Raw genomic sequence first — 25,288 nt, forward strand, 5'->3', positions numbered from 1 at the left:
CTGAAAATGAAAATAATCTGTCTCTCTAGGAAAACCGACTAGCAAATTAAATTTAAAAAGGAGCAGATAGAAACGTACAATGTAAAACACAACATCGTGGTCAGAAACTTCTTACTTAAGGTTATGTATGCCTCTCTCAAAACACCCTGAACTCCTAGGTGTCACTCCATTTCCCCTTCTATTTACAGCAACATTTTATTGGAGAATGACTCTGTGCTACATATCCCTAGTACCTGACATCCATTTCCACATCAACCCATGACATAGGACACATATCACAGCCACCCCTGAAACTGCTCTCTAAGGCAACAGAGCCTGGGCCCCCCTGGGCAGTGGGTACACTAACACTGGAACAGTACAGAGAAGATTAGCATGTCCCTTGTGCAGGGATGACACCCAAATCTGTGAAGCGTGTTCCATATTTTAAAAAGAGAAATAATGAAATAAAATAAATGAAATCAGAGAGCCTCATAAACTTTGGGAGGACAAGGACTTCTCAGTCTCTAATTTGCTCCTTATCTTTTATTGCCTCTAAATATGAAGGGTGACACAAAAACCCTGTAATTGATTTATAAAAAATTGTGTATTTTTCTTACATGTTTAAACTTCAGTCACCTTCGACGTCCTCTCCATTTGATGAAATACACCCATCGAGAAGTTTTTCCCACTGATCAAAACAGTTTTTGAACTCATCGATATTGATGCCTTTTAGTGCTTCTGCCTTTTTTTGTTTGTTTGTTTCAGCTCTTCTACATCAGCAAAACATCTCCCTTTGGGAATTTTTTCATCCAGGGGGGGAAAAAAAGTCACTCAGGGCAAGATTGGATGAATAGGGAGCAAGGGGCATGGGGATCATGCCGGTTTTGATCAAAAACTGCTGAACACTTACTGCAGTGTGGGCAGGTGCACTCACAAATCACCCATCATGAAATGGGCAAATGCCTTGCAAGAGTCTTCAAATAAAATTCACTAAAGTCAAACGCAGCCTCTCACAATGACACCAGTTGGTACACTGATTCAGGTGGTTTCCTACAACACTCACCTAGCAGGACAAGCCTGTACTACATGCCCTCCAGAAGATAATTCTGGGGGTTGTGTGTGTGTGTGCACTCAATGAAAAATATGATAGAAACGAAAATAAGTAGATGCAGAAAATGATTACAATGTACAATGGAACACATAAGAGGAATATGGCTAGTTCTTCCTTTGAAGAATCAGGGAATCACAAAGGGTTGTCTAATAAAAATGGCCTTAAGCCCTGAGCAGTGTGGCTCATTTGGTTGGATATCTTCCTGTAAAGCGAAAGGTCACCAGTTAGATTCCCAGTCGGTGACTGAGAGGCATGCAAGAGGCATGTGAGAGGCAATGGATCAAGCCTCACATGATTGGGTGAATGTTATTATGACAATTCAACATTTTTTTTGAAATGAAAATTTTATAAGTGTGATTATTTTCTTGTTTTAATTAACCAGTTAATAAAGATTAGCTAATTTGGACAGGTCACTTTCTTGATTATTGAACCCAAACCTAATCATTTTAATACAAAATGATCTTAGTTATTATTTATCACTTGTATTGCTCTATGAATTTTTCTTCTTGCTGCTGGAAAACACCAGAGGCATGTTACTTTTTGCATTTGTTCTTGAGTCTCCAATGATTCTACTTGTTTGTTTTCAAATTTTATAGAATCTACTTTCACTTTTAAAGAATATGAACTTTTAGGATCTTTATTAAGTGTCTTTAAATAACAGCTTGCATTTGCTACACAGCCCGCTGATGAGAAAATCAGTGATTTCAATGGTCATCAATTAAAGAGCCATACACTACTTTCTACAGTGCTGATTTAATTGCTGCACACGTTGTACTTCTTCCTTTCCTCAGTTAACAATGCCAAAAACACGTGTGGGGAGTTAACAGCCAAAATAATTGAAATGTGGAATTCTTGGCTGTCAATAAGGCAACTCCAAACCTCAGGAGCTAACAAGAGGTGTCAATGAATCATTAACAAAACAAAATTGTGAGATGGGAGGTAAAGCATCCAATGAGAGGCAAGTACTATGATTTGTTCTGCGAGCTTGCCTTTGGCTGGATAGAACTAGCAATCAGCAGCTCACCATTGGCCGCCATTCTGCGTGAAGGCTGCTGATGCTTACTTACGTAGCAGCATGTAATTTGCATAGAGGTGGCCTCCAGGGGATGCAAACTTCTCTGCTTGTCATCACAGTACTAACCTGGAGGGAGATTCGGTGAGCTCTCCAGCTCAGAAAGCTATACGATCTTCTATAATGACAGACATCTTACACTTGAATCCTGGATTTGTTTAAAGAACTTTCACGGATGCTTGATTGGCACATGTTGTATATTCATACTTCCTAAGTATGTGTTAGAGATGACAAGGAAACTGAAGCCTAGAAATATTTAATGGCTTGTCCAGAACCTGGTTTCCTGATTCCACGGCCCATTCAATAAGCTAAACTAGGATTTCTACATTTTGTTAGCATTGGAACTTACTTATTAACACATCCCCAGTTTAATAGCTTTTGACAGAAAAGGGAGCTGCCTTTCAATCACTCCTATTCCCATGAAAAATAATATTTATAAACTGTTAACATTTCATGTCATACGTTTTTTAAAAAAATCCCAATCCAGCTGCTGTCAGCCAGCACTCCAGAAGGTAAAGCGAAATACCCTCAGATTGCTGTATTTCACTCTCTGCCCGCTGCCTCACAACACAAAGTGTCCAAAATTGATCATTAGAATAGCCATACAGACAAATCATGCAAACCAGACTAAATAACATCCCTGCATATTACTTGGTAGTTCAACCGTTTTGATTTCTTTCATCTATCTTATTAATTTTCTATATTTTTATGTTTCTACCCTTTAAGTTAGGATCTCTAGACTTTACCAATTATATTTTTGTTTGGAACTATCTTGAATTATCTTTATTTATTAATCAAATACTTCTTCAGTGCCCACTGTCTTTGAGACTCTGAATATTACCCTGAACCAGTGTCAAGTGGCATTTTGAAGTCATTATAAGCACAAGGTTAAGTTTAACAGTATGTATAAACACCCAAATATAAAATTTAATTGTAATTTAATGTTATTTTAACTTGCTGAAAAATGGCATACCCAAGTATGACTCACGTTCTGTTAACAGAAGACATGAATATCCTAGAAAATTATGTCTCCATGAGTGAACATTAAAACTGAATGAAATTGGGGAAAAACCTCCAAATGAAAAGTGAGAAGCCTAGTCAGCCATCTGGATCTTTCATATACAGTGCCAAACATCCAGATACTTGTTAGGATCTGGATGAGTGTTAGCTGTCATGTAGTTATAGCTTGAGTTATTTTGTTCAACATTCAGATGGATTGAGTTCTAGACTGTTAATGTGTCCCTAACACAGCATCTCATCAACACCATTAGGATTTCAGTTTCAGTATTGCTATTTTGAATTAAAGTATATAATTAATAATTTTTGTAGTAACACAATAGGCACATTGCCAATCCACTTATAAAAATATTTCAGCTGAAATTGCCATGACTGATCTGAAGACTGTGTTTAATTTTTGTGGAAATGTAACTACAAAAGTTTTGACTGTCATTTTTGTCTTTTTTTCTCAAACAGAAAAAAAAAAGTTTAACATACCGTGTTTACTAATAATACCTGTTAACCTTTATTGAACAGTTTTGCAATTAAGACAACTATCACTTTGTCACACACAAAATCATAGAATTTGAAGGAATTACTCAACAAATGTAGATACAGAGTGGAGTTTTCAAAGTTCTTTAAAACTCACAGCTATCCTGGCTGGTGTGGCTCAGTGGATTGAGTGCCAGTCTGCGAAACAAAGGGCCACTGGTTCAATTCCCAGTCAGGGCACCTGCCTGGGTTGCAGGCCGGATCCCCAGTAGGGGGAGCTCAAGAGGCAACCACACATTCATGTTTTTCTTCCCTTCTTTCTCACTCCCCCTGTCTGTAAAAATAAATAACATCTTTAAAAAAAAAAGTTGCTTTAAAATTTTTATTTAAAAAAACAAAAATGACAGCTAGTCCTTAGTTCCACCCATAAAGTTTCTTGACACATCATCCAATCAATATTTAGTATTTATAATATTTTTTTCTAGAGCCAGGCAAGTGTAGAAGATTAGTGATCAACTCCTTTCTCTGATAGGATATATTCTATGCTGTCAATGTGGTTTTTGGATTATATAAGCAAGCTATTTTTTCTAATTAAATATTACTGTATTTCTCCTCATATGTACAGTATCTGTAGTATAGTTTTAAAAATTATGTAATGAAAAATAAATATCACTATATGCTTTCAAACTTAGTATAATCTGCTGTCTTAAAATGCATGAATCTATAGCAGTAGTAAGTAGATTTTAATTGTTTTTAATGAAATTATATATATATGTGTGTGTATTTATTCACATACACATATAATACATACATATGCATATTTTTAGTTTGGGCTACTCTAGCAAAATACCATAGACTAGGTGGTTTATAAACAACGAAAATTTCTTTCTCACAATTTGGAAGCTAGAACTTTGAGATAATGGAGCCAGAGTGGTCAGGGTGTAGACTACCTCTTCCAAATTGAAATCTGCACATTGCTCCTTGGATCTTCACATAGCCGAGGGCAAAGAGAGCAAGGAAGCTCAACTAATTCTAATTGCCTCTCAAAGGTCCCACCTCCTAATGACATCACAGATGGGGTAGAGTTGTAACACACGAATTTGGGGGGCACATAAAGATTGAATCCAAAACAACATATATAACATTTTAGCACAGTTGAAAATCAGAACAATGCTTTTAAATATTATGTATATAATATATGTGTAGTACCACCACTTTCCGACCTGCATTGTCTAACACAATAGCCACTAATAGCAGGTAGGTTTTGAGCAGATAAAATGTGGCCAGTGCAACTGAGTAATTGATTTTTAACTTAATTAGGCTTCTATTTAAATTTAGAAACTAAGGCATTGTCAATTATTATTCTGGTAAACACAATATTAATGTTTTGTAGAATAATATTTTACTTCAAACACTGCATCATTTTTTATCGATATTGTTTACTGTGGTGTGTGGGGAGGAGCACATGCGTCATTTCTAGTATGCACCATAAAGACACCACCGTCTCGCCAGCATTAACAGATTGATTCAGTTGGTGTAAACTGTCACCAGTGATGTATTGTAACGTTGTAATGTGTTTCTTTAAATATTTCTTAGAGTCAGCATGCCTTACAGTGATATCTATCTAATCATAATTGGTAATTAGGTGGACCATTCCTTACTATTTTAAGTATAATAAAATATTTTGCTAATGAAAAAACATATACACAAGTTTTAAAATGTAAACAAAGACAGACTATCAGGACAGAAACAACTCAAGATGCAGAATCTCATGCTACCATTGAATCAGTAAAGAAAAACAGTGTCAGGTAGAAATGTCCTGGCGTGGGCCAGCTGCAGTTTTCCACAATACGGCACCCTGAAAAAGCTTTCGGTTGTTGCGTAAGACTATCTTTGAAGGTAATAAAATCTTCAATGTAAAGAGACATTTTCAGCATTTATGTAATGAAGTTGATAAGCTTATTCTCAAGAGTCAAAACAAATTGACAAAACTGTTCCCCTAAAATAAGAATAAAATGTTAGAAAACTTTCTAGTAATTATTTGACAAGATCCGAGCTTGTAATTTTGGACAACCATAAAACGTCTTGGATTTTTGCACACAAAAAGAAAAACCACTTGTGTATGAAGAGATGGTAAAAGAAATTATTATTTTACACTTCAAATAAGTGAGTTCAATTTGAAACTTCAAGAAAAGGAAAAGTTTATCTGTCCTAACTATAGTGATACAAGAATTTATATTAAAATTGAAACTTTTCATAATACAAAATATAATTTTACATGTTTCTAACATGAATCAATATGAAGCAAAATCTTGAGAATGCCTTTTTGATATTGGCACATCTAGAGTTTCCTTTTTATACAGTATACCTTTGAACTTGATACAATTAATACTGGAATTAATTAATTGGCATAAGGGTTAATAAATTTAACAAACAAGTGTAGTTTTGAAATTGATATGCTTTTGCTTCAAAATTTCAATGTCCAGTCATTTCTTCTAAAGAGGTGAACCAGCTTAATGAACATGGATCCAAATATTAAAATAAAATGTTTTCTTGTTAACCAGTTCAGTTATTAGAAAACTTTTAAATGGGTTTAAAACAAATTGGATTGAATTTTATTTATTTCGTTAAGCACATTTATTATTTGTCCTACTTTAATAGTCTGAAAAAGTAGTTGGACAAGTCCTTCTTTTATTAAGCCCCCTCCTTATTGTCAAGAAACTTTTAAATACTCATATAATTTATTCTGGATTAACTTTATTTAATATGCTCTGGTCAAGATTGTGGCATAAGTAAACACAGCTCACCTCCTTGAACAGCCACATTAAAATTCAACTAAAATACAGAACAACCATCATTCAGAACAGCCAGAAATTGAGCTGAATGGAAGTGCTAAAACTACAGAATTAAAGAAGAAACTACATTAAGACAGGTAGGAGGGGTGGAGATATGGAACAGGCAGGCCCTACACCTATGTGTGGTGGATAAAAATCAGGAGGGATATCTCAGGAGCAAGGGATCCCAGCCCCACACTAGGCCTCCCATCCCAGGGTTCCAGTGCCAGGAAGAGAAGTTCCTATATTTTCTGACTGTAAAACCAGCAGAGAATGAGGCTGTGGAAGACAGAAACTTCTGGAGTCACAGTCAATTCCTCTTAAAGGACCCATGCACGGACACACCTGGACAAACTCCCTCTGACCTCCAGCATGGGTGCAGCAGCTTGAAAGGAACCAAAGACATACAGGGAGGAACTGAATAGTCCACTGGCAGAGTGAGAGCTGGGGCTGCACCTTTCTCCCAGACAGAAGTACTGGCAGAGGTCATTGCTCCTTTTCTGAACCCTGCCCCCACAGAGCCACAGAGCCAGCAGGTGGGTACCATCTCTTACACATCAACCTGACTCACACTGTTTGCCGCATCCTGGAGATTCCCTGAGGCCCTTCCCTACCCAAATTATGAGACCACCCAATCTATCTCCAGTGGTTTTTTGATACAAATGGCTTGTCTAAGCTCATGCTTCAAATTTTCCTAGATTCTTGTAAACAAGCAGCATCTGGCCTCAGCAAGTCTCATACCTCTCACTAAGTGTCCCCTGACTAAGCACCAACGGCAGTCAACCTTGGTTCACAGCTTGGACTGTCCTGGGCACCTCCAAGCCCAGCACAAGTAGCAGCTGTCTGCAGATTGCTTGGTAGCTTATGTCAGGTGACTCCAGAGAGAACAGAGGCAGTGGCTGACCTTGGACATGCCAACAGCAATCAAGGCTCAACTACAAGAGGAGGGTGTACACAGCCTACACAGTGGGCACACCTCAAGTACCCAGCTTGGGTGATAGGGGAGGCTGTGCCACTGGACCGTATAGGACACCTACTATATCAGGTCACTGTGCCATGCCTGGGAGACATAGCAGCTCTACCTAATACATATAGAAATAAACACAGGGAGGCTGCCAAAATGAAGAGTCAAAGAAACATGGCCCAAATGACAAAACAGAACAAAACTCCCAAAAAAGAACTAAACAAAATGGAGATAAGCAATCTACTCAGAGTTTAAAACAATGATTATAAGGATGCTCAATTAACTTAATGAGGACCTCAACAGCATAAAGAAGATCCAGTCAGAAATGAGGGATACACTAATTGAAATAAAAAACAATTTAGAGGGAAACAACAGTAGAGTGAATGAAGCTGAGAATCAAATCAGTGATTTGGAATATACAGAAACAAAAAATGAACACCTGATTAGAACAGCAAGAAGAGAAAAGATTGCAAAAAAATGAGGATAATGTAAGGGCCCTCTGGGACAACTTCAAGCATACCAACATTTGCATCATGTGGGTGCCGGAAGGAGAAGAGAAAGAGCAAGAGACTGAATTTGTATTTGAAATAATAATGACAGAAAGCATCCCTAACTTGGTGAAGGAAATAGACATACAAGTCCAGGAAGCACAGACTCCCAAACAAGATGAACCCAAAGAGGCCCACATCAAGACACATCATAATTAAAATGTGAAGTTTAAAGAGAAAGAGAGAATCTTGAAAGCAGCAGGAGAAAAGCAGTTAGTTACCTACAAGAGAGCTCCCATAAGACTGTCAGCTGATTTCCCAAAAGAAACTTTTCAGGCTAGAAAATAATGGCAAGGAGTATTCAAAGTGGTGAAAAGCATGGACCTACAGCCAAGATTAAATTACCAAACAAAGCTATCATTTGTGGGCCTTTAGAATCAAAGGACAGATAAAGATCTTCCCAGACAAGAAAAAGCTGAAAGAGTTCATCACCACCAAACCAGTATTATATGAAATGTTAAAGGGTCTTCTTAAAGAAGAAGATAAAAGAAGTGAACAATAAAATGGCAATAAATACATATTTATCAACAATTGAATATAGAAAATAAAATAAATGAACAAGCAGACCAGAAACAGAATAATTGATACAGAGAACATTTTGATGGTTGCCAGATGGAACAGAGGTCAGGGAATATTGGTGAAACAGGTGAAGGGATTGAGAAGTACAAATTGGTCATTACAGAATAGTAATGGGGATGTAAAGTACAGCATAGGAAATATAGTAGCCAAAGAACATACATGCATGATCGATGGACATGGACAATGGTGTGGGAGTTCCCTGAGGGAGTGGGAGGGGCTGGCTGGAAGGGAACAAAGGAGGAAAATTTGGGACAAAGGAAATAGCATAAACAGTAAAATATAATTTAAATGAAAAATAAATTTATTCAATTAAAGTATAAATGCTAACTGAAATTTCTATATTACTTGTCTATAGTCTTCAGTCATAATCAAAAAATGTAATATTTTAGAATTAAAATGTGTAATGTTATTCAAATATAAAATACATTATTAGATAGTATGTAGAATCTATTAAGATCACAAAAATATAAAAATTCAAGTATATTCACTGGTGACCCTCGATTAGTTTTTTCAGTTTATTTTTGCAAGTGAAAATGTACCTAGCTGAAGTTAATATTATAGAGTTGTATTTTCAAAATGATTACCCTTGTTCATTTTAGATCTCAAGATCGTCTCTCATTGTTCCAAACATTTTAGAAATAAATGTAAGCACTCTTCACTTGTTTAAAAGCTTTATTAATATATAAACTGTGTCTTAAAGCCACCACAAATTCCAAAGATACTTGTAGAACAAAAGGACCATTTCAGGAAATAATAAATTAAAATGCTGCTATTAAAAAGTTATGGAGTGGAATTTTTGTTTGTTGGATTTTGCCAATATTCAAAGTCACAGGTTTATATCTGACATGATAGAGAATTAAGCTTCTGAAAATAATCACGAGTAGTAATTACCTGACTTACAAATTCATTTGTGGAATGCCATTCTCATTATTTCAGTTGTTGGAAATTTATATCTACAACTATTCATTTTAAAAATTCATAGACATTTAATGTCAAAAACAATCCTAAAGAGTACTTTGTTTAGCACTCTTATTTTACAGATAATGAAGCTAAGGCTCATTGATGATAGTTACAAACGATAGTAACACATGGTTAGTCAATTACAGGGAGAAAAGAACCAAAAACTTCTTTAAAAAAGATGTTATTTTTCCCAACAAATACATTATTCTGTTTCTCAATAGTATTTTCTTTGTTTTCCTTCCTTCTTTAGTTCTCTTAACAAGCTTAGATATTTGGGGGTGGGGGTTGGGGGGAGGTGGATGGGTGACAAGTAATTACAGTTGATGGTGACTGCTGAGGGACTGTGGGCTAAATATAGTCATACTTCTCTTAACGATGGGAACAGTCGTGAGAAATGTGTCACTATGCAGTTTTGTCATTGTGAGAACATTCCTGAGTGCATAGATGATACAGCCTACCACACATCTAGGCCATATGATACAGCCTATCGCTCCTAGGCTACAAGCCTGTACAACATGTTACTGTACTGAATACTGTAGGCAATTGTAACACAATGGTAAGTATTTAGGTACCTAAATGTATCTATACCTAGAAAAGATACCTTCTAACTTTCATATTGATATATGTAGCATGTCTAATTATGCTTTTCTTTTTGCTGGCCTCTCATCATGTATTTGAATGGTTCTATGGCAGACTTACCTCTCTAGAGCTCCAAAAAAGAATGACCACAACATGTGAAGAGTAGCCAACTAGTCCACCTAGTCCATTGCTCAAATCTCTACTTTTTCTAGATCTGTAGATTACATTCTGGAGTGCTTGCAAAAATATATTTTCTATTTATTGGAAAAATCTTTCTTTGATGTTTGTAGTCTATTCAAAATCCCCAGATATCAGGCTTTCTTTTGATTCTTATGAATTAAAAGCCATCAACAATGGTATTCAAAACCCATGGAAGGCTTTTCTTCCTGTGGATATTTGAGGACTTGACTCTTTGCTGCCCAGAGAAATCAAAGGACTCTTCAGATCTTAAAATTGGCAGCTTAAAAAAAAAAGAAATATATTGCCGAATAGACTATATTGGATTATGCATTATATTTAAAATATATTCTAAAATATGTTGTAGAACTGGACAAAGGTTTCAAGATGGTTTCTATTTTACCTTTATTTAAAATAGCAAAATGAAAGCTGTCAGTAGGCATCTACCAGTTACAGTTGTTAATAGAAGACAAATCTATTAAAAGTCAATAATGTCAAATCCACCTAGTAAAACTAAAGATAACCCTCAGTTTAAAAAAAAAAACCGAAGTGTTCTGTTGTCAGCAAAAGAATTTTGAAAATATCTCAGCAAAATTCATAATCTCCTACATAGGATGTTTAAGTGTTATTGAAAATTTTGAATAAATGCAAAAACATGTATATATATGAGTACATTGACTTATGTGCTAAGGTCCATTGTTAATTCCCCCTTTTAGCCCAAACGTTAAGAGAAAGAGCTCGCAGATGCCTTCACATTTGCAATGAGTGCAAGAACAGTCTCAGAGGTGGGTTGGGTGTTGGCATAAACTTCACCAGTTGGCAGCAGTGTGAGTAACAGGTGGAATAGCAGGCAGCGGAGATGTGAAGGCTGAACTGTTTGCATTTTCTGTGTTACCACATCAGTCTTTTTTTACGATGGATAATTCTAGTAATTAGGAGAAGGTTTCTTTTTTAAATGAGAGCCACAAAGCCCAAGAATACTTAATTCATTATTGTTAATATTTGTTTGTATGGAAGGTTTTTAACCTATCATATTAGAAATAATAGTAGTGGATTTGTGTTTTTTGATAGTATACAATTCTGCCATGTCCATCATTTTATTTCCCCCCCTACAAGGCATGTATCTGTCATGCTCAGAAAATAAAACACATTATTATATTAACAACCATCAACTAACTTTCTCATTCTCGTGCATTTGATTTTTGGTAAAGGGTGGGATAAACAGTGATGGAAAGAGACTTCACTTGGGGTGGTGAGCACAAAATACAGTGAACAGGTGTTACAGAATTGTATTCTTGCAACCAAAATAGTTTTACAAACCAATGTCACCCCAATAAAATCAATTAAAAAAGTATTACATCATTTTCACAATGTTCCATCTATCAAAATTTTATTAATCTAAATAATTACTGTTGCAAACATTTAGGAAATATCTTCTATGTGGTATAAATTTTTGAGACTTCCTTTGGGTGACAATATTTATATTTAATATATAAGTAATGTGCTTTAGATTTATTGTTTATAGTTTACATTTTTATTAAAATTAGAAATACAGTAAAATATTCTTTAACGTTACATTGGTATGATTAGAAATCATGTTAATTATTCATAAAAATGTAGATGTTCTTTGTAAGTCTAATAGTGAAGAAAAGTAAGTATTGTGGGCATGAAGAGAGTATGGATTTTAGATTCAGATAAAGTTCAGCTTTTATAATTCTTTTATCTCTAAGTTTTATCCCAATAAAGCTTCATAAGACTGTGATGAAAATTAAATGGTTCCTTTTGAGGGCTCTGAGGGAAAGATCTGTCCCAGGACTCTCTCCTGGGCTTACACTGGCTACATTTATCATCTTCCCTCTCTGCATCTCTCTGTGCCCAAAAGTCCCTTTTTATATTGACCAGTCATATTGGATTAGGGTCCCCCCAATGACCTTATTATAACTCTGTAAAGACCCTATCTCCAAATAAGATTACATTCTGAAGTATTGGGGGTTAAAACTTCAATATACAAATGTTAGGTAGCGACACAGTTCCACCCCTAACAGACACTGAGTGAAGAGGACGTAACTGTTTAAGAAAACAAGAACCCAGATAACTGATGGAAATTACCTTTTATATCTGGCTTCTTCATTCAGCAGAATGGCATGGATGCTCAGTTAATGCTGTCACTGCATTGATCAAGACAAAGGGTTGTTCTTCTAGAGTTATGTCTACCTATTGGGATTATGCTGTGATTTGTCATAATCGATGTCTTCCTGTTTTCTTCACCACTTAATTCTGTACTCTCACTGTACTATAAATGCGATTCTTCCTGTCTCTCTTTTTATAAATCAATTGCATCTCATGAGGTTCTGAGTTTTTCATTTTAGAGAATAAAATTTATTTGAAATAAAATGAAATATTATTATTTAAGCCTTTTGTGAACATTTTGGCTCATCTTCATGTTATTGGTCTCAGTGACATCTGGTGACCATGCAGGTGAGTGGCAGGATTTCAGATCTTTCCAGAAATATCTTTACTACGTCTTTTTAATCCAGAACATGGGGAAAGACACTATATCCTTAGACTGCTGATCATTTTAACATAAATGTAACAAAATACTCCCTGGTCGTTTGGCACTCATAAATTGAACAGCCTCATACAGATTATTACATTTAGTTTTATTTCACTCCACCTTCATTGATAAATTAGTATCTCTTGCCACTGGATAATATGTAATCTACAAAAGTTATTTTAAAAGAATTTCTAAACAGGCATGGCTCGTACTATTGAATAGTATTTTGTTTTCACATATCTTCAAGTTAGAGTACTTTTAATAAAATTACGAACTACACTATTAATAGTATGTGCTATTCTAAACAATCAAAATTTTTCTTCTAGATTGTTTTGAGGAAATAATTTAAAATGTCACCTATTTCATTAGGATGCAGTGAAGAAAGTTTGTGCTGAGACATGACTACTGAGGTCTGACTATGCCCCAGGTGCTGAAGTCAGAGAATAAAGAATCAGAGAACAACTCTCTTTTCAAAAGAAAAGAAAAAGGGTCCACAAAATCTAAGGTGCAAATTTTCATGCCTTGAGGCAAGTTATTTAGTGTTTTAGGCTTAGTTTCTGATAACAACTCCGATCTATATTATAGCCTTAAGCTAAGCAGCAGGAATAATGATTAACCAGTACTTTGTAGTTTATAAAGTCAATCATGCAAATTTACACATGCATAAAATCCAAGGGGACGAGGGAAGTAAACCTTTTGTCTTTCTAAATAACAGCAAGGTAATCCACTTCAGGCCCCTTCTGTTCTGTAGCCCAAGAATAGGAGCCCTGGCCCTATTCAAGACAAAACACGCCATGGAGTCCCCAACTACACTTGCAGTGAATAGAATCCAGGAATACGGTCCTTATAATTTCACTGGGACATTGATACACCCATGTGAAATCTCTAAAAAGGGCTCGGTTGAGTATATCATTGAAGGCTAAGCTGGAAGAGAGGTATGGAAGTTGAGTCCAGGAACAATGGCAGTAGCTGCAGGAATAAGGGAAGGCTTCAGGAGAAAGGAGTGTCCATCTTACAAGACGCACCGGCATTTAATCATGGAAGAAAACTAAGAAGAAAGGGAGAAGGCAGACAGTTTTATGTGGGGCAGGGACGTGAGTAAAACATGGAGGTGAGATACAAGCACGAGGGGAAGGTGGAGGATGATCCAAACCACAGCTATTGGGGGTGGAGCTGGGCAGCAGCAGGACACCCTGGCAAACAAGCCAGGGTGGCCAGTTGGTACCTGCTTCCACCAAAGGCTGATGGACCCGGTGCCTGAGAAGAACAAGGTGTCATTCTAGATATTTTGAATGCCGTGGCATGATACGAGCAGCATGAAAGGAAATCTAAACAAAGATGCACTGTGTCTCCTGTTACAGAAAACCTAACACAAGCTCCTGAAAGCTCAGACAGCGATGTTGGGGAAGGAAGGGAGATTTAGAGTTTCCAAAACACTAAATGAGCCTGGTGATTGGCAGCCTGTGGAAGGTACAAGTCAGCAAGGAGTCACAAAGCCATTCAAGACACTGACACGTCAGAGCTGTCAGCCTGCTCTCTGCCTAAGAGTCTGTCTCTATTTTGCTTGTTAGTGCAGTGTGTTCATTAGATTCCACATACAAGTGGAGTCATATGGTATTTGCCTTTCTCCGACTGGCTTATTTCATTTAGCATAGGTCTCGGTAGGGGCTGGAGAGATGGAGCAAAAAAGAAAAAGGACTCATGGACATGGACAACAGTGTGGTGATTGCAGGGAGGGGTAGTGGGGGAGTGGAGGTAGGAAGGGGTATAAGGGGGATAAATTGTAATGGAAAAAATACGATAAACTTTAAAAGAAGACATTGACACTGTGAATGATGCTGCTTCTGAAAGAAAAGGGGAAGGAAGGTAAGAAGAGGGACTTTTTGATAGGAAGAAACCACATTTTGACACTTTCAGAGGGAAGCCCAGTGAGAAATTAGATGTGTTTGGGATTGGGACTGTGGATGAGAAAGGGGTGATGTTATAAATCATTAATTCCTTACCCGGCAGGTCATGGTGGGTAGTCATGCCCCAGGCCTGTAACTTCTTAGTAAAAGGCTTATCTTTGCCCTAAGCAAGGTTTGTCCATTGTTTCTGTGCATCTAAATTAACATTCCTTTGAAATGCCTCCTCACAGACCCCTCCTTCTAAAGCAAGATCACACTCAAGAGAACATATAACCTTAACTCTGCTATAATCTGATTCCCACCTTGCTTTTTCCCATGGTCACATGATCTTCCTAATGATCAGTGATTAATTTCAAAGGCATAAAAGATGCCGCAAAACGGTCATTCTCTGGAGCACTTGAGATCTTGCTCCCTGGCATATGTGGTCGGTTTGGCTCAAATGAACACTTACAAAAGTTGTCTACAGGCGTGGACATTTCTTACATCAACACTAATGTTTTAGATGTAAAGAAAATAATATTTTTAAAAAGAATGGACAGGTAAATTGATACAACTACAACAGAGAAACAAGGAGAATTAACACTGAGAACAGGCATTCATTCAGTGAGGGCAGGGAGAGAAAGAAGAGATGGAGTTGGCCTTGACTCGGAGAAAGTGGTTTCACGAAGTGATTGTGTTCCCATTCGAATGTGCACAAGTTGAGGAAAGATGCCAGTGACAGAATTCATGAATGGAATAAGACCATCCATTCAGGGAACCCGATTGATAACATAAATGGAATCATATTAGGAAGGAAAGCAGAAGGAAGTAAAAGTTGCACTTTTATGGAGAAAATGGAGGCAGCTTTTACAACAGAAGGAAAGAAGTCCACGTTTAGGAAAGGGGATAATTGAGAGAGGGCAGTAAAAATTAAAAGGAAAGGCAGTAAAGAGAGGAGGCAAAAAGTTCCTTTGAAAGTGTGAAAAGATGAGAGCCAAGGAACATCAGACATTTTCTTAAACATTTTATTTATTTATTTTTAGAGAGAGGGGAAAGGAGAGAGAAAGCGGGAGAGAAACATCAATGTGTGGTTGCCCCTCGCGTGCCACGTACTGGGGACCTGGCATGCAACCCAGGCATGTGCCCTGACTGGGAATCAAACTAATGACCCTTTGGTTCTCAGGCCGACACTCAATCCACTGAGCCACACCAGCCTTGGTGGACATCAGATATTTGCTTGCAACATCAAACATTAACTTTTGATAGGTGGATATCTAATTTAGATAGATATCTAAATTTATCTCTCGAAATCATAACAAGGTAATCCATTTCAGGCCCCTTTTGTTAATGCAGCACAAGGGTAGGACCCTTTACTGTGATGAATCAAATTAAAGATGAGAGACCTGCTGGGGTTGAAGGCTTCAGGAAATAAAACAGTCTGAGAGGTTTCTGTGAAAAATAATCAGGGGAACCAGTGAGAGGAGGGATGGAGAAAAGGAGTGTGGAGCAGGAGAACCTGGCCAAGTTGAAGTTGTACAGCAGGCCCTAGCGGGGAGCCAGCGGCACTGAGCTCAGGGACTTTCTCCTGCAGCAATGCACAGTGTGCGAGCAGGAGGCTCACTGTGGAGCCATCCAAGGATGGAGGTGGGAGGGCCCACCAGGAAGTTGCAAGTGCTGGCCGAGGAGCCCTGCATACCACCTGGAAAGGAGTCACGTGTAGTCTAATGATAAAAGCTTGATCTTAGCAAGAGGGGCTAGGGTGAGTCAAGAGTTGTGGAGGAAGGAGACACAGGAAAATATGCAAAAGAGCTGAATTTGACACTCCAGAGTGGCCGTGAGTTAAGCTTCATGCAAGGGAGTTCCATGTATGGCTCATGTAGCACAGAGGTCAAGGGTCTTGATAAGAACTCAGATGTTAAAAACTAATATTTGAAAATGAAACAGTGAATAGGTAGGCCAAGAGCTGGATTCCAGTAGTTTTGGTAAATGCAATTTTTTTTTTTTCTTAAAGCAATGATTCTCAAAGCATAGGTTTCAGGTTGGCAATACCAGTACCACCTGCTTCTGACAAAATTTCTTGGGTCTCACCCTCCTACTGAATCAGGAACTCTGGGAAAGAGTCTCACCAATCCGTGTTTTAACAAGGCCCCCGGGGATGCGGCCTGCTCCAGTCTGAAAATCACTGTCTTGAAGAACAGAATATGAGCGATGGAAAGGACAGATGACAAGGACCTTATCTGCTAGAGACTGCAGTGAGGCTTCAGCGATGTTCTGAAACAATCATGAACAACCAGACAGTAATAATAACCAAGCAATAAATACTTGTATATGCTTTTGCATTTCACACCTTTCTTTTAATATATCCATCTTCCTGCAGCAAAGGAAAGACCTACAGAGTAAGAGAAATTGCCTGTAAACCATATATCCAATAAGGGGTTGATACCAAAATGAGCAAGAAATTCTTGTAATTTTACAGCAAAACACACAAACACACATGCAAATAAATTGGTTTCAAAATGGGCAAAGGAATTAAATAGTCATTTCTCAAAAGAAGACATACAATTCATTAATAGGTATATGAAAAGATGCTTAACGTCAAGAAAATGCAAGTCAAAACCACATTAGTACCCTATACTGAAATTCTAATAGTACCCCTCTTCAATGACAATTTTAAGACAAAAAATCAAAATATTAACAAGCTGCTCACAGAAAAGAATTAAAAATTGCAAAAAATTTGCATGCAAAAGTTAGGTTGCTTTGTTTTAACAATATAGAAAATAAATAGCTTGAAAGAGAAGGGTAAATTTGTGGTAAAATTGTAGGAATGTGTAATTCAAACACTGTAAATATGAGGTTGTTTTTTGATTTTTAAAGAGCAACATTTTAGCAAATAAATTCTGAAGAATCATGACAACTTAGACATGTCACAATTTCTTAATTACTTTATGAAAAAATAGCATTTGTTGTTAGGTGATTTACATAAAAACAATTTACAGTGCTGTTTGAATTTAATTATTTAAATGCCTGAGTAAATATGTTCTCTAGAGAAATCTTAGTAAAATTGTTCCTTTATTAGTAATTGGGAACGATGGTGCTTATTCCTTTCTGTACTGTACACATAGCGATATTCCAGGGGTGGCCAGTGTGAGATCCTAGTAAATGACAATGACCGATGCAATCAAGTGTCAGCATGCACACAATTAAAAATGAGGAAATACACATAGAACGTCACATTCACCCAAGCCTATGTATTTGATTTAAATGATCCCTTATATATGCAGTATGAACACACCTCCAATGAAGTCCCTTCAGCAAATTTATTAAAATTATATTTATCTCACAAAATATTTCAAAACTTGTTTAATTACAAAACCACCATGTAGGATTACATCAGTGAAGTCTGTGTTCATTGTAGAAAGAAAATTCAGATTAAACAATAGTAAGAAAATAAACATGCTATATTTTTACCGTATATAATTTCATACATTCTTTACACCTTAGTGTAAAAGTTTCCAGGTATTTTGCTACCCCACATATGTACACATCATAAAATATGATATTTGTTGTAGTTTTGTATTTACTTTGACATTTATTTTCTAAGAATTCATTTTCATGAATGAATATTAAGCTTTACTGAACGCTTTCTTTGCATCTAATGATATTTATTCTATAGATTCCATTTTAATGCAAATTACATTAATGAATTATACAATGGAAAACCATGTTTTCATTGGAAAATAAACACAACTTGATAAAATATCTCTTTTTATACTTTTCAGGATTTGGTTGGTGTATACTGTGTTTGGGCTTTTACACCTGTACTGCGTGAGAGCGCCCAGTGTATGTCCTTCTTCTCAAATATGTGCCTGCTTTTGAGATGAAATACATGTGTTAGCCAATATGTTTTCCTGCACTATTATGCAGAAAATTGAAAATATTTGTTTTAAAGAAGTGTTACCTATAAATGTTTGCAATAACATGGATATAGTATAAAAACTGATTAAAAATCATAAACTGATAAACAGACTTGCATGCTGATAAGAATAATCAGGGGAAAATGTTGATGCAGGAGAGAGATGAGGGAACTGTGGGATTATTGCCCCTGAGTGAGGGAGGGAGAACAGGACACAGGCCACACTATGGGGACTAAACTCAGTGAAGAACCTGAAGTGTTTATTCATAGTAACCAGGAGACCTTGCTGTCCTCATAAGCTCAGCCACGGAAACCTGGGTAGATGTGGTTGGAGCTGTTGAAACTTTTTTTTTTTTTTCTGATTGCCTCCAGTTTTTCAATAAAGAAGGAAAACAAGTTATCAGCTGATAATGAGGATTGGAAGACGTGTTGCAAGTGTTAAGAGAAGGGAGAAAATAAAGGAATGAGATAAAGAAAATCAACCAGGAAAGTCAATTATGATCAATGGGCAGCAGGAACATACAGTCTGAGCATTTATGGTCTTAGTTCAGCGATCATACATTTAAAGTGACATCAGTAAGCGCATTTTATTTTGTTTTGTTGTTGGTTTTTGTTTTTCCAGTTACAGTCTGGGCGCAGAGTATGCAGAGCTGAATTTCCCAAAGCTTTGGTTTTATCAAGTGAGCGTAAAAAAGAGCAAGAGAGGTGAGGGTTTGTTACATTCTGTTCCTTTTCAAAAGTCTGTGGTTAGAGATAGAATTTTCAAAATTATAAGTTCGTTCATAATTACCATTAAGTTCAAAGAAGAGTTTTTGACATTATACATTTTCTTCATTAACAACAAAAGTAAAGCTAACATCATGGCAAATAAGGAAATCATTCCCCAAATGTCTTTGAACCACAATATTGAAGCACAGTATTTGAAAATAAGTGACTTGCAGTATGAATGAAAATTTCTATTTGATGTATCAAAAATAGTTTAGATAGCAATAGTAATAAATAATACAGTCCCTTTGAAACAAAGCATAAATTTTACACTATCACAAAGAGATGATTATGGAAGAATTTCTGTCTCTACCAACATGAAGCTACAAATTGATTTGTTTTGTGTCTCAGACATAAAATGTACTTCTCTTAGCAGAGAAATCAAGAAGATGAAATTCTTTTATCAGCCTGCAAAGACACATTTTAAAGTGATGAACACTAGAGACAATAAATTTATTTCAAGTAAGTTTTTATGGATGAGATAAAGTATATACAAAGTATGTATTACTTTACTTTTTATTTTAAAATATATTTTTGTCAAATACATTGTGAAAACCTCCCTAGTATCCTCTCTGCCTCCTGAACCTCCCTCTATCGCTTCACTGTGGGTGTTCTCATGGCTCCTAACTCCAACCTCAATCCATCACTATCGCATCATTGACCACAGGGCAGGAGACTCTGGCTCTCTAAAGATTCCAAAACCAACTCCTTCTCTTTCTTTCCTTCAGTGTTCTATTCCCAAGCACAATTTCTCTGTAGACTCTGTCTAAAAATATCCTGTAACACATAGCAGGTGCACCTACCAAGTAGCTAGCTATATCTTTTGCGGTAAGTACATCGTGAAGCAAGGCAAGCAAGGTACTACATCACCTTGCAATGTACCCATCTAGCCTTCCCTGCCTCACTTCCCTTTGCTCTGGCTCTCATTTCCTGGAATTGCAACCTCAAAAATAAAGCACCAGCACTTAATCCTTGTAATTAGACTTGATTTTCAAGAGCCTATTGGCTAAAATGAGGAGGAGGAGGGTGCAGTACACATGTATAGTTGAACCTTTACATAGCAAGCATTCATGTAGTCACCACCAAAGTTAAAAAGTAGAGCATGCTTTAGAAACATCTCCTTGTGCCTCTCACCAGATCCATGGAAATAATCATTCTTAAATTGCATAAATTGAAGTCTGAGCTCACGCCCATTGCAGTGGCAGAAAATAGAGTCTCTTGTCATTCTTGGGGCTCCAACTCTCTTGTACTTTGCAAAATCATCATGCAACAATTAAATCTCTTTAATTGTAGGACACTCTGTGGACAGACAGCAGGATCCTCACCCTGTTCTCTAGCTTCTTTACAAAACGCACGTCTCCACCTGACACACCAGCAAAATTGCTTCAATAGCTGAGGGTTTTATGGAACAAAAGCCAGAAAATTGAGTGTTTAACCATGTCTGGTTAAGTTCATTTAAGTCCACTTATTACAAACTTCCTGGAAAACAAAACAGCCGTACAAAATTACTCGGGAGACTTAAACTGCAGAGCCGTACAAAAGCTCTCGTACAACTTCAAATTCTGATGATATTTGTAAAGCTAGGGAGGAGAAAAGACAGGTGTTTGTATAAAAACTCAACACCATTCATGATAAAGAAACAATTTTCATACAAAGGTAAAGGAGTAAATTATTTTAAATAATTTAAATTCAGGGGTCCTCATTTGATTTAAACGTAATGATGAGGGATTGTGTCAATTTTATTATGTTAAATGTTTCTGTTGTGTATTATAACATCTATACAGAAAAGGACATAAACTATGTTTTGGTTGATGCATTATTATAAAGTAAACCCCTGTGTAAACTGGTGAAGAAACAGAACACGGCCAGCAACTTTCAGAAGCCCCCAGAACACGCTCCCTCCCACGGTCCCGCCATAGCATTCCTTTTCTTCCTTTTCCATGCACTTGGGAGAGCGCATCCCCAATCACAAAGGTTTATTTAACCTATTTTTGAGCTTCTTATAAATAGAATCATATAGGATATATATCTTGTATCTAGATTCTTTTAAAAATGTGTTTATATTATACAAATTATATTTTATATTATATTTTATATGATATAAACCAAATGATATTTTATACTATAGTATCCTGCACAGTAGGAAAACCACACAGGATAATGCAGAGCCCAGAACTACTGAGATCAAGTGACTCCCCCGCGTGTGAGAGGAGAGAGAGCTGTGTGCAGAGAGGGTGCTGCCCCGTGGGGCCACCACCTCCCATCGAGGCGCACACTGGCTTTCCGCAATCCTGTGCGGAAGGGGACCGCCCCTGTTCTCGCTGCCTTATCTCTTGGCTGTAAGGATGAGAAGTTATTCCTTATGCGTTAAAGTTGTGTGCAATTACTCTTTTTCCAAGAACTTCATGCAAACTCACACGCAATTATCCATTCAGATCCAGCCCAAGTATTGCATCCCTGATAAAATTTGCTTTGAACTACACAATTATCTTAGTCACTATTATCCCCCCAGTAAACTTTGTGTATATTTCCATTATTACACCTAATGAATTACTTAATTTTTATTTTTATCTCTTTTCCTAATAGAGGGTAAGTTTCTTGAAGAGAGGACTGCCCTATTTGTATTTGATTATGCAAAAGTGTATCTTGGAATGGAAAACAATTGTTTTCTAGGAGCACACCCCAGACTGAGAAAAACACTAGGTGTGTGACATGCATGCGTTTCCTCTGGCCCCCCAGGAAAACCAAAGTATATTAGGGCACATAAGCAATGTGTCTTTTGTCTCACATGGGATCATTTTTGGGTGTTTCCACATTACTCTTTGCTGCCCAGAACGACAATTGTTTCAGAATGCCCCCTTTCCTTTTTCCTGCTGATCAAATGTTTAGCTGGATGGCATCGGCTACCCTTCCTTGAAGTTAGACGTGGCCATGTGCCTAACTCTTGAGCAAAAGAGTGTAAGAGAAGGTGATGTGTGGAACTCCAAGTTTAAGCAATAAAAACAAATTGTTATATCCTCTACCCCTTTCCATAGTTAAAGCAGCGCTATGATGGCTGGAGTTGGAGCAGACTTTTGGACCATAAAGTAGAAATAATTTTTGAGGACACTGGACCCATGCATGAAAAAGAGGCTGGGTCCCTGGCATTCAGAGCCATATGCTTGCCCTGAATTCTTCTGTGAGAGAAATACCCACCACCTCATTTCAACCACTGGTGTTTGGGTCTCTGTTACAGAGCTGAACCTATAAGCATTCACAGGCTTTTAGGATTTACTCATACCTGTCCTTCACAAAGCGGTATGTTCTTACTACTTCCTCCATTTCAAATAAAACTATCTTTACATACAAACAGAAGAGACGGATGTATTACAAATTGATATATTAAACGTCATTATAAGAGTGTTTCGTGATATTTCATGCAACTTTTCTAAAACACAAGATTGGGCAAAAGTACGTTTACAGTTGTTAGTTTGCAAAAGAGAGTTTATTATTGAATTATTATTTATTAATTATTGTATTTTTCCATACAAATAACTGCATACCTACTTTTGTCCCATCCCGTATTTAATTTTAAGAAAAGATTTAAATGAATAGAAAGCATTCTTATAGTAGGAATATATTATCATAAAAATAAATTAATAAATACTAAGGCAATTTGAAAGTTAGCTTTCAAAGAAAGATTTTATGTATTTATTTTTAGAGAGAGGAGAAGGGAGGGAGAAAAAGAGGGAGAGAAACAATGATGTGTGAGAGAAACATCAATAGGTTGCCTCTCCCACGCACCCCCACTGGGAGCCAAACGAAACCTGACCAGGGGCCAAACTCACAACCCAGATCTGACACCTGTGTCCTGGCCAGGAATGGAACCAGTGACCTTTTGCTTTGCGATAGGACACCCAACTGAGCCACACTGGTCTGGGTGAAAGTTAGCTTTTAAATTTAGTGTAACATCTTGAAATTATATTGGCTTTATATTTTTTTAATTAATTTTTTCCTCTCTCAGAAAAATGCTTCTTACTGTTACATTTTTGTCTTTTTATTTTTTCTAGAAAAGTGTATTTACAAGTATCTGAATCTAGGGCAAAAAAAATCATGCAGCTAACATTTCTGTACATTTTTTTAAGATGTAAAAAGACACACATAAGATTTAAATAACCTTTTTAGTTACTTAGAACTAAATGGTGATTTTTATTTTTTCCCAACCTGTATTTCACATGTTTCTGGTTCTGCGTTTCATGGCGCGCGCAGACAATAACAGCATATGACGGGACCCTGGGGTAGGGGAAAGCAACTGCTTTAGCTACAGGGACCTGGGGGTCCTGGCAACCCTGAGGCCTCACTCATCAAATTGCAGGATGAAGGCGGCCTGGCCTGGTCTGCCATCAAGGTGCACTGTATTTCACTGGTTAGAAAGCTCTGGTTCAGGGCACTGAGGGCTAAGTGGTTAGAGAATCACTCTGAAGGCAAAAGTAGCTTTTGCAGCGAGTTGAATAGGCTGAAACAAAGACAGGATCACCGAAAGCGTACAGTTTGCGTGTCTTCCCAGAGGGGAGAAATGGAGAGAATGAAATGCTTAAAATGCTATCGTATCGTCAACCATTAGCATTTATTAAACAGCAAATTGTTGAGGGAATAAGGGCATATGATTTTATACTAGAAGTGGTATACTTGCTAAAGATGCTTCCAATTTGTTTAGCTCAGATAATCCTGAAATTTTGCAACATTCTAAATACAGAGTAAGTCCAATAATTAAAATTCTGTTGAAATTTTTATTATTTTTAATGAATTCATCATAAGTGCATTTGAAGTATACATTCAATAAATTAGGGTTTAGTATGAGTAAATCTGTGTAATTTAAGGAAGTGGCAGCATTCCTTGTTTTCTTGGCTTAAACACTGAGTCAAGTTTAGAAATATGAGACATTATCTCCAATAATGAGCTTCTCACTCAATAAAACTGTACATACAGCTTGAAAAATTTGAAGAGACTGAAAATGTGTCTTCAGGCAGGATGACAGCATAGTAATGAGAGGTTTACATCAGATCAAACAAGTCTTTTATCAAAATATTATATAAACATAATTACTGCTCTATTACAAGTAGAAGTAACAATATAATAATAAATGCCATTTCAGGATACCCTGCTAGTCCTAGAGAAACAATAACTGATTTACTTAAGTTCTTAAAATCCTCTTTTAAGGTTAATTTTTGGTCCCTATTTACAGACACCTGTGGTTTAGAGGGTTAAGAAGTCACTGAGTAAGTAAGTGGTAGGCTGATTTACAATCAGCCCCCTACCTTTGTATGCCGGGAATATCACAGCCCTGTTACAGTCTCTTTAAATAAAAGTAATTTTGCATCTGAGTCCCCATCCCACTGAGCTAAAGGAAACTGCACCTAAGTTTTCTTAGTTTCCCCACAGAGAGACAGTCAAAGGGAATGATGGTGTGGTCTGTGGTCGTGTAAGTTCTGCACAGATTTCCATGAGCTACTCTAAGGGTGCCCAGAGGGAGAAGACACAAGGACCTTTGATTCCTAGATCCACCATCATTTCTCTCTTGTCCAAGCGTTTGTTTCCAACCTCAGAAGTCTTTTTTTTTCCAGTCCTGCAAATTCAGTTCTGAATAAGAATAATTTACAGGAAGACAAAGCCAGGGATGCTGTCCGACCACTACATTCAGCCCTGTGCCTTCCTCTTTTGAGACAGTGGCACACAAGTCCGGATGCATAGACGGTGAAATGAAAATAGAAGGAGAAAGAATGCACTAAGTGTACTTAAACAGACTGTAACAGTTAAAAATACGAGCCCGCCACACCACGTCCTTCCCAGAATACAACCAGAGGTTATGAAAGCATTGCAATGCCATGATATCTAGCCCC

At 37.0% G+C, this 25,288-nt stretch overlaps 1 non-coding gene across 1 annotated transcript; it reads left to right on the top strand.

Moving 5' to 3' along the window:
- The first annotated feature begins 320 nt into the window (after window positions 1-320).
- Window positions 321-424, top strand: LOC112314024 (U6 spliceosomal RNA). The gene has a single exon (XR_002975751.1). It is a non-coding gene; the product is annotated as a U6 spliceosomal RNA (small nuclear RNA).
- Window positions 425-25,288: the final 24,864 nt, after the last annotated feature.

This window comes from Desmodus rotundus, chromosome 13 (genome assembly GCF_022682495.2).
Source record: "Desmodus rotundus isolate HL8 chromosome 13, HLdesRot8A.1, whole genome shotgun sequence".
NCBI classification, from domain to species: Eukaryota; Metazoa; Chordata; class Mammalia; order Chiroptera; family Phyllostomidae; genus Desmodus; species Desmodus rotundus.